This window comes from Pinus tabuliformis, chromosome J, assembly GCF_031772625.1.
Source record: "Pinus tabuliformis cultivar Carrire ecotype Pingquan chromosome J, CPIR1, whole genome shotgun sequence".
Lineage (NCBI taxonomy): Eukaryota > Viridiplantae > Streptophyta > Pinopsida > Pinales > Pinaceae > Pinus > Pinus tabuliformis.
The window spans coordinates 531,229,399-531,240,140 of NC_142295.1; the positions used below are offsets into that span (position 1 = coordinate 531,229,399).

General features: G+C 38.3%; 1 pseudogene; it reads left to right on the top strand.

The window, feature by feature from the left end:
• The first annotated feature begins 1,054 nt into the window (after positions 1 to 1,054).
• On the top strand, positions 1,055 to 2,126 carry LOC149228098 (uncharacterized; annotated as a pseudogene).
• Positions 2,127 to 10,742: the final 8,616 nt, after the last annotated feature.

The window sequence follows — 10,742 nt, forward strand, 5'->3', positions numbered from 1 at the left end:
CGGTAACTACCTGGTGTCTGTTTCCAGATTTTTTTTTCTTTTTTTGGGTAATTCAGAAGAATTCAGCAGTCTATATGATATTTAATTACCAGCAAATTTTTAGGGGCTATGATATGTTTTTTTCTCGTAACCTTGGTCATAACAGGGATTTGAATCTGGGGTTTTAGGATTTTAAGGATTTCACAATTCTTGAATTAACCAATAAGGAAAAAAATTTCAATTTATTATTCAATAAGGAAAAAACTTGCAATTTATTATTGCGAGGAAAATGGTTTTTTTTTGTTTTATTTAATTACCAATAAACCTCTGGAGATTATGATATGTCTTTTTCTTGATAGCCTTGGTATGTCTTTTTCTTGATAGCCTTGGTCACAATAGAAGATTTGAAACTGAGTCTTTGGAATTTCAAAAATTTCACAATTCTCAAATTAACCCGTAAAGAAAAACCTTCTGTTTGCTGTTGTGAGGTAAAATGTATTTTTGTTTTTGTTTCAAAACAGAGAAGTTCAAATTTTGGATTTTGGGTCGATTCGAAAACGCGGAATCTTTGTGGGACAATTGGACCGTATGATTTAGATGGTTATGAAGACCATTAACTTTTTAAAATGAGGTTGAAATCATTCATAAGACGCTTTTCAATAATTTTATCGTCTATTCACTGAGACCATGGAGTCGTAATTGTCATAACCTTTTAGTCCATGGAAAAAGATTGAGCTTGGAAACATGGGCATCAATAGCAGCTGGATAAAAAGAAAATTCCTAAGTTCCCATAGGATTATAAGGACAATTTCTCGTTCATTTTCATCTAGTGCAAACACAAAATAGATTAAAAAAATATTCCAACTTCACCCCTCTTAGGCCAGCGATATTTTCGCAGATATACATAATAAATCTAAGCATTCCATATCCAAATCAATCAAAGTTGAACAATTATTATATTCGCAGACCATGGGAGCCCACTGCCTCAAGTTTTCTCTCTGCATATTGACTAACCACGACTCTGCGGTGATCATGTATTTTCCTCTCTCTTTCCCTGTTCCATCTCCATCTTGACTAAGCATGACTTTGTACTGCTCATGGATTTTCCTTTTTCCTTCGGTTTCACATTGGCATCCACTATGAGAAATTGCTATAAATCCCAATACATAGGGGAAAGAGGTGGCGCTCTTGGAGCAGAGGAATCAATGGCAAAAGCCCAGAATTCTCAAGAGGAAAAAATATGCCACTGGATTTCCACTTGTAATCCAGGCATAGGCATTCATATGTTTGTGCCCATAATGTTGGTCTCACTGGCTCTCATCATTAGGCAGTGGGAAGCTGTAAGGGAGGTTCTGCTGAGTTCCATTCTTATATGCTGTTTCACCCAAGTTGAGCTTCGGCGCCTTGATTCAGTCTTCTGGTTGATTTTGTGTAATATCATCATCGTTCATCTCTCCATCCAATCGGGATTGTTCTGTGTCACTTCCAGTACTGACAAATATGGAGATTCAAGTTCATTTGTGCAGGAAATTGAAACCTGGCCAAAGCAGCAGAAGGCTTTGGAGGGGACTGGTATGGAAAGCAGAGAAGCTCCTGGAAAAGACGAAGGGGTTAAATCCATTTCCATGAGTCTTACTGTTACACAACCTGAGCAGAAACAAATCTGTTAAGCGCACCCGCAGCGGCATTAATGGTATGACACTGGACAAACGCCAAGACGATTCTGACATGAAAAATTCGATGTTCCGGAATCAGGTTTTTGTGGAATCTGAACGAATGGTGATAGTGGATGGGAGCAGTGATGAATTGAGGCAGAGATGTGATGATTTCATTGCTCAATTCCGTAACCAAATACATTTTCAGAATAGCGAAACAATGGAATAGGTGTATCTTGTTACCCTGACTGTAATTTGATTGTAGATTTGGGTTTTCTCGTCCACACAAAAATCAACCATTGAAATCGCAAATAGGACTTCCGAATCTACAATCCAAAGAATGGAATCTTGTAATTACAATAATGGGCCATTTTGAGGTTTGAACTTTGAGTTGGGAATCCTGAAATCTTGTAATTATAATTATAAAAGTTTTGACTCTCTGTATTTTTCATCAGTTTCAGTGGAATATGTTTATCTCACCAACTAAAAATATTCATAGCTGTAAAATTTCCGAGACTTCCTCTTCGTCTCTTTTGGATCTTCTGGTTGTTCTCTGTTTTATTGTTTTGCCTATATAATAGAGTGAACCAGCTGTGAAATTTTACAATAGTACTAAGTTTTAAGTCTATAAGTTAATAGCAAATCAGGCTCAAAAATTTGCAGTTCTATTTAACTTATTGTTTAGTTCTTTTTAAACGGGTGTTATAAGTAAATATTTTCATTTATTCCCATGGTAAGCTCCACAGCAATACTATTTCTGTGAAACTAGATGCCGAATAAAACTAGATGCTAGATAGCAAAATAAACATCCCATGATTGCCTCCTTTACCCAATCCACATAACCAAAAAAAGTTCAGAATCAATTTGTTAGTGAGGATTAACTCGATTGGCCATTGTATCCCTGTAGCTGACTCCTGTCTAATTGCTTGAGCTCAGTTCGATGGGGTATGAATATTTATTTATTAGGTTACGGTTTAGTGGTTGAAACAGGGCATGCAAAGAGTTCAAGTTCAAAGTTCCCTGTTACTATTCTGCACCAGGTTTTTTCCAAGTAATATTCTGCTTTTAGCTGGTGTTTATTGGTGTCCTTCTATTTTCAAAGGGAGGTCTTTGATATATTTTTATCTATCAAATAAATTTAAACTTGTATATGAGAAAACCTTCTTTTTTTTAACTAAACAGATAAGTGTATTAAAAAAATCTGGATTACAAGGCTAAAACATTTACATATTCTAATATCTTTTTGAGGGTTTGAAATTGAGCACAAAGGTTCAGTTCAAATCTTAAACAAATTCCCCATGATACAAAAACTTCAGTCCCTTTCCAACTAAATATTTTCTGAAAGACACTCAAAATACAGACACATTTACATTCCATTTTTTAATTTGATCTAGTTTGACTTCTTGTTTTTCTTGGAGAAAAACTTTTTCCTTTGAGAAAAACTTGAATCCAACCTGCATTTTCTACATATTCTGGCGGATCGCTCTTTGGAAACTGCACAGTATTTTCCTGGAAATCTTCCTCATCCACCTGATCTGCCCAAGAAATTTCCTTTTCAACGAGATTCCTTGGGATTTTCGGAGATAATCCATTTTCCACGAGGGTTTGCCACTTTTCTGTTGACGCTGCATTCAGGGGATCTTCACTAGCCACTGGAGGATCCACATTGGCAAGAAAATTTTCTTGCTTAGTTTTTGTTGCCGCGGTTGTGGTTTCTTTGACTGAATCTGCTTCCTTCTTGTTTTCTGATTCTTTCTTGCCATGAAGCTCTTCTTCTTTGAACACTGTATAATGATCACCTTGTGCACCTTCCCACCATTTGGGCCTTCGGGGTTTTTTCCGTTCTTTGCTATTCTAACGATGCTTGGGGCAATTTTTAATTACATGCCATGTTTCATAGTATGCTCTACATAGAAATGAGATATTCTCATAGTCAAACTTTTGGATCCAAACATAGGTTGGAGCCATCAAATTAATCTCCACGAGAAAACCCTTGGCGAAGTTCATCTCCACACAAATCCGAGCATAAGTAGTCTTGAATTTTTATTTTTATTTTTCAGAGCAACTTCGATAGAATTGTCCCAACACATTCCCAATGGAGGAAAGTGATCTTTGATTCCAGAAATGCAAGGGAAGATTCGACAATCTTACCCAAACTGGGGCTGAAGAAATTAGTGTTGTTTGTAAAGACCATAAACTGAAATTCGGTAATAACTAGAACTAAATACAGTAAGAACCAAAAACTGAACTGAAATACAGTAAAAGAATTTGTACACCTACCTGAACTGTTGCTTGCTCTGGTGTTGCTCTGGTGTTGTTGATGGCGTTGTAGTTGCTTCTGATACCAATTACCGGGAAACCAATTCCACCCAGCCTAGACTGAGCAAAGCCTGGCTTCTCAATCCAGTGGGCTTCCCAACAGAAGTTCACTGTCCCCCGTGCCCAGAACCTTAGACTGATTAAAGCTCTTCCAATGGCAAATCTCTCTCACTGCTGAATTCCTCCGCTGGTTTCTAGCTCTGTTCTTTTTCCCCCCCGTTCTCGGTTCAGACCTCCGGTTTTTAACCACGGGCTTGGCAGTGGCCGCCCTCCCGCATGCAACCACCGCCTCCCTCCCTGTTGCCACGCTCCTGTCCACGTCTCTCAGACCAGAAGCTATTCCCTCAATTCTTTATGACTCAGTGACGTGGTTTTGCCTTTAATTCTATTACGTTTAATGTATTTGATTTTGGGTATTCAATTTTAAAATTATAAAGTTTGATTTGTATTTTTAATATGATTTACATATATATTTTAAATATGAAGTTTATTAATATTATTTTAAATATAAAGTTTATAACTTTATATTAATTAATTATTATTATTATTTTTGTTTCTTAACTTTTATAAATGGGTCATTACATACACTCCCCCTTCAGAAAACTTCGTCCCGAAGTTAGAGTTTTATCTTATCTGATTACTTATGATAGTAATTAGTACCCCCTTCTTAGTTTTAAAATTTTATTTTAATATCAAGAGACTAAAACAAAATTAGAATTTTAGGTTTATGATTTTAATGGATATATCGTGCTCCATCCAGGTTCCCAAGCTATTCTAAAATCAACCTATCCTTCCTAATCTCTTCCGCTCCCATCCTATCCGTCCTCTACTGGAGTATGCCATGGCGTCAGTTTTACTGACCCGACCATTCATAAACTCTAAGGTGACAACGTCGGTTATACCGACCTGATCCCTAGTAGGCATCCGATAGTCATCATCACACGTCTAGGGGAGCGTGACTCGCACAGTCCTCCCATGACTCCAGGGTTCGGAGGATAAACGGTGGGCAACACCTCCACCCCTCCCAATAGAACTCAGGGCTAACACCCTATCATAGAATCACTTGGAGCTTTAATTGTTCTGAGGTTCTATCATCACGTGGTCATCCCGGTAACTGTCCATTACCTGCAATCGTACACTTATCCATGCATCCGTAAAATGCGCATCAGCGTATTCAAAATAACTCACATATTATTCCCTTATTAATTCATTTATGATACTACAATACAACATATTTTTCCATATTCCATGCATGTCTTTTGACTTTCATCTAGAATGTATTCACTTCCTGATTTCTATCCCATTGATCGTATTGACATGTATAAATAAATTAGATCTACAATATCTTAATTTCTATCAGAAGTAAAATCATTCAACTGTCTTAACTTTACTTCGACAACTATAATTTAGTAAAATGAACCACATATATTGTTTTGGTATCCATGTACCTGCAGGAATTAAACATATATTATGCCCCAAAATTTCACGTTTATCCAATATCATTCAAAAATGTTTCTGAGTCTCTGATTGTAGTGAAGTAAATATATACTAAACATAGTTTAAAGTTCTTCAAAATTGACATAGATTAGGGTATCTTTGGCATATGTCCTCTGTATCTTCCCAAGTTGTTGATCCAGGACTATACTTGTCCCATTGGACCTTAACTTGGTCCACTAGGCGGTTCCTCAGCTGTCGAAACCTACGTTCCAGTATACGTAATGGTTCAACCGTTATGACTCCCTCGTCCGATACCTGCAATTCCTTCCATTGAAGGTTATGAGATAGATCAGCTATATAATGCCTTAATACAGAAACATGAAATACATTATGAATTCTATGCAGGTGAGGTGGCAGGGCAAGATGATAGGCAACAGGTCCAACTTTTTCCATGACTTTAAATGGTCCAATAAATCGGGGTGACAACTTTGTCCCTTTTCCGAATCGAATAGTACTTTTATTTGGTTTGATGCGGATGAAGACCTGATCCCCTACTTCATACCTCCTATCAATTCGGTGAGCATCCGCATAACTCTTTTGTCTATCCTGTGCTTCCTTTAATCTTTGTCTAATTTGTCTTACCCACGCTTCCATTTCATGGATTAATTCTGGTCCTATTATCACTCGATCTTCTAACCTGTCCCAACTTAACGGAGTTCTGCAAGGTCTGCCATATAAAGCTTCAAATGGAGGCATCCCAATTGAACTGTGGTAACTGTTGTTGTATGCAAATTCGACTAAGCGTAAGTACTTTTCCCAATGTGATTGTTGATCCATCACATACATTCGCAACATGTCTTCAAGTACTTGATTTACCCTTTCAGTTTGCCCATCAGTCTCAGGATGGTAAGCAGTGCTTAAATTTAGCTGAGTACCTAAGGCTGTTTGCATACAAGTCCAGAATCTAGAAGTGAATCGCGAATCTCTATCGGATATAATCTTTTTAGGTACTCCATGAAATCTAATAACTTCATTTATGAATACTTGAGCTACGTCAGCAACATCGTAAGTATCTCTTACGGGAATGAAATGGGTGTTTTTTGTTAATTTATCCACCACTACCAAAATGGCATTGTGTCTTTGAGAAGTAAGAGGTAGTCCAGTGATAAAATCCATCGAAATGGTCTCCCATTTAGACATATGAATGTCGTGGGGTTGTAAGAGGCCCGCTGGGTGACAATGATCTGCCTTTACTTGCTGACATTCCAAACATTTTGCAACAAATTGAGTGATATCACGCTTCAAGCCTGCCCAAAATAAGAGTTTCTTGGTATCCGCATACATCTTCCCTACTCCTGGATGAGCACAATATACTGCTCTGTGGGCTTCCCCAAGGATGGTATCTCGAAGATCTTTATCATCAGGAATATACATCCTTCCATGGAATAGTAAGATCCCATCGTTTTCTAATTCATATCCCTCAAATTTAGATCCTTTTGCCCTATTACCTTCAAGACCTGCTCATACCTTTAAATACCAGTTGTCTTTTATAAGATGATCTAGTACTCGTTGTCTTAAGTCTACTTTAATGGGTATGAGAGAAAATATCTGAGGTCTTCTGCTTAAAGCATCTGCTACCACATTTTCCTTTCCCTTAATGTATGATATTTCGAAGTCATATTCACTTAGGAATTCGCTCCAGCGCCTTTGCCTGGCATTTAAGTCTCTTTGGGTGAACAAATATTGTAGACTTTGATGGTCGCTTTTAAGTGTAAAACTTCGTCCTACTAGATAGTGCCTCCAAATCTTTAAAGCTAGCACTACAGCGGCTAGTTCTAAATCGTGAGTAGCATAAAGTTCTTCATGAGGTTTTAACTTTCTGGAAACATATGCTACCACTCCTCTATCATGCATCAACATTGCACCCAGCCCTTGTTTGGATGCATCAGTACATACAGTAAAATCTTTGTCCATGTCTAGAACTCTTAGGATTGGTGCACTGGTGAGTAGTCTTTTGAGTTCAGAGAATGCTTTATTACATTCCTCGGTCCATTTGTACTTAACACCTTTACGCTGAAGGGTGGTAATTGGCTTTGTGATTTTGGAGAATCCCTCCACAAATATTCGGTAATAACCGGCTAAACCCATAAAGCTTCGTATCTCATGTGCATTTTTTGGTATTGGCCAATCCATGATCGCTTTTACCTTCTTAGGATCTACTAAAATCCCTTCACCTGATATGATGTGACCCAAATAATGAATCTTTTCCTGAAAGAATGAACACTTGGATAGTTTTCCATATAACCGATGTTCTCTAAGGTAGGACAATACTAAAATGATCTTCATGCTCTTTCTCATTCTTGGAATAAATGAGAATATCATCTAAAAAGACTTGCACAAATTGATCAAGATATTCATGGAAAACATTGTTCATAAGATTCATAAATACGGCTGGCGCATTTGTTAATCCAAAGGGTACCACCGTAGATTCATAGTGTCCAAAACGTGTCCGGAATGCAGTCTTAGAAATATCATTTTCAGAAATCCTTAGCTGATGGTATCCTGAGCGAAGATCAATTTTTGAAAAGACAGCAACTCCTTTCATTTGATCGAAAATATCATCGATTCGAGGCATAGGGTATTGATTCTTTACTGTAGCTCGATTCAAGTCTCGATAATCTATGCATAATCTTAAATATCCATCTTTCTTCTTCACAAAAATTACAGGAGCGCCCCAAGGTGATGAACTGGGCCGGATATGCCCTATATTCAGTAGTTCCTTTAATTGAATTTGCAATTCCTGAAGTTCTGGAGCTGTCATTCTATAAGGCGTTTTAGAGATTGGTTGGGTACCTGGTTTTAATTCAATAGTGAGATCCAATTCTCTTACCGGGGGTAATCCAGGTAGTTCTTTTGGAAATATATCCAGGAATTCGGCTAACACTGGATATTGTTCTAAGGATGGCCCTTTTCCATGGCTTACTTCTTGAATTGCATAAGCTTGACAACCTTTCCTTAAACAACGCTTCATCTGCGTTGCTAAAATGTAGCGTAAGGAAACTTCCCTCCTAATTCCTTGGATTTGGATTACTTCTCCTTCATCATTTATGCCTAGAATCCTTTTCCCATAACAGTCTACCCAAGCTTGGTGAGCTTCTAGCCAGTCCATACCTATGATAAGATCATACGTTCCTAAGGCTGTGACATAAACTTTCAGTTTAGTCGCACAGACCCCTAGGTCAATTTTGCATTGATCCACACTCAAGCCCACGGTTTGGAGTTCTCCTGAGGCCAGTTCCACTTGGTGGAAATCATTTTGTCTACGAGCTGCCAACCCACATTTGTTTAATGCATATGATGAAATGAAACTATCTGTGGCACCAGTGTCAAATAAGATTTTGAGTTTTATACCATTGATAATACCTGAAGATTCCACTACAGTGGATTGATGTGCTGCTTGGTCGTTGCCGACTACTGCGTGAATTCTATGATTACCTCGATTGTTTGATATCGGTCCCTTTCCAGTCCTATGCAATATATTCGACGAAGCTTCTGGGCAGTCACGTTGAAAATGCGGTCCCCCACATCCCCAACAATTAAGCTGCGTTCATCCTCTTGAATCAGAACGTGAATTTCTAGAGAACGAGTTTCGTCCTCTCATGTTGATTCCTCTCGAATTTCTTCCTCTACTGGCAGTCCCTTGAGGTGTCCATGGACTGGTGTTTGATGATTCCGCGGCTATAGTGTTTACTGCCATGGAAGCTCTTGTCCCCACATTTCTTGGGGTAAACCTATTACCGTAAGGTGGCCTCGAGCCACCTTCTCTGAAGAAGTTTCGGGGGGTCTTTCCTGGAAATCCTGGTTGGATAGGCCCTGTTGGCCCCATATCTTTTTTGATTCCAAGATGTTCTTCTGCATAATGACCACATTCGACTGCCTCGGCTACTGATGATGGTTTCCACATGCTTACCAAGGCTCTGATGCGAGGATTTAACCCAAATATGAAGCGTTCAGCTTGACGTTCATCAGAGTCTAAGTAGTGAATGTATTTTACCAACTCCATAAACTTTATCTCGTACTCTTCCACCATTTTACTTACCTGAATTAATATATGAAAGGCTCTGGCTTGCTGTGGTTGAAAGTATGGAGATAAATACTTTGCGTGGAACTTTTCCTCAAATAGTTCCCAAGGGACATTATCCGATGTAAGGTGTAACTGCTTCTCCAGATTTCCCCACCAAATCAAGGCGCTTTCCTTTAATTGAAACATGGCAATTTTTGTTTTTGCAGAAGAAGACTATTTTCTTAACCTAAAGCACCGGTTCATTCCTTCTAACCACACTTCAGGGCGTTCACCTGCTCCACGTCCTGAGAATTCTGGGAGTCTAATTTTCTGAAGCTCCTTGGAAATGTCTTCTTTCGGTTTTCTAGGCTCAAAATTATTTGGTTCCGCTGAACTGGTGGCTACATGCTGAAATTCCTCTTTGGTTTTAGCCTTAGTTGATTCCTTTAATGTCTCCAATAAGGCTTCCAAAGAGTTCATTATCACAGTCAACTCTGGCGTTGGGGCATTTGATGTTAATAATGGTCTAGGTGGTGACGATTGTGATGGGGATGATGATGGCGACGGTGGTGGCATTAATGGTGGTGATGCTGCCTGGTCATGTCGTCGTCGTTCATACGTCCTTACCATTGTAATGGTCCCTGAACACATAATAAAATTTCTATAAAAATTTTGAGGTAGACAACCGAATTTAACACATAATTTTCTTTTGCAACTTCACATTTGTAAACGGGTATAGTTTTGCTATTTTTATCCGCTAGGCGGATCTTACTGGTACCGAGGTCAAGGAGGGTGGTCTCGCAACCTCCTTGTCCTAATGCAGGGTATTCGATCCTAATATGAATAATGCAGAAGTATGGTTATAAGCTCCTAAGGTAAGACATCCAAAGTTTATTCACCAATGACATCTATGATTGAAAAAAAAAAATGTCTCGTTACAATGTACCTCGGTAACATACCCGTCATAACTCAATCTAGCTACTACCTTTAAAGAAGGTCATACATACTTATATTTTTGAATATATTACTTAGATATGGATTAAACCTATAATAAAATGAAGGGTTATTCTGGTTCCAAATCAGTTTGTCCTTTAGCCGGAAAATTTACCATAGACATGTCATGATTACAATCTATAAGAGATACAGTTCAGCAGTATACCATAATGTAGGTTGGGGTCAACTGAAGGATAAATTTAGATCAATAGTCAAATTGTACCTAAAATGTAGGTTAGTGGCCTACATATTGCAATTGATCAGGCAATGAAGAAAGTAGTTCTTTTAATGTTTCC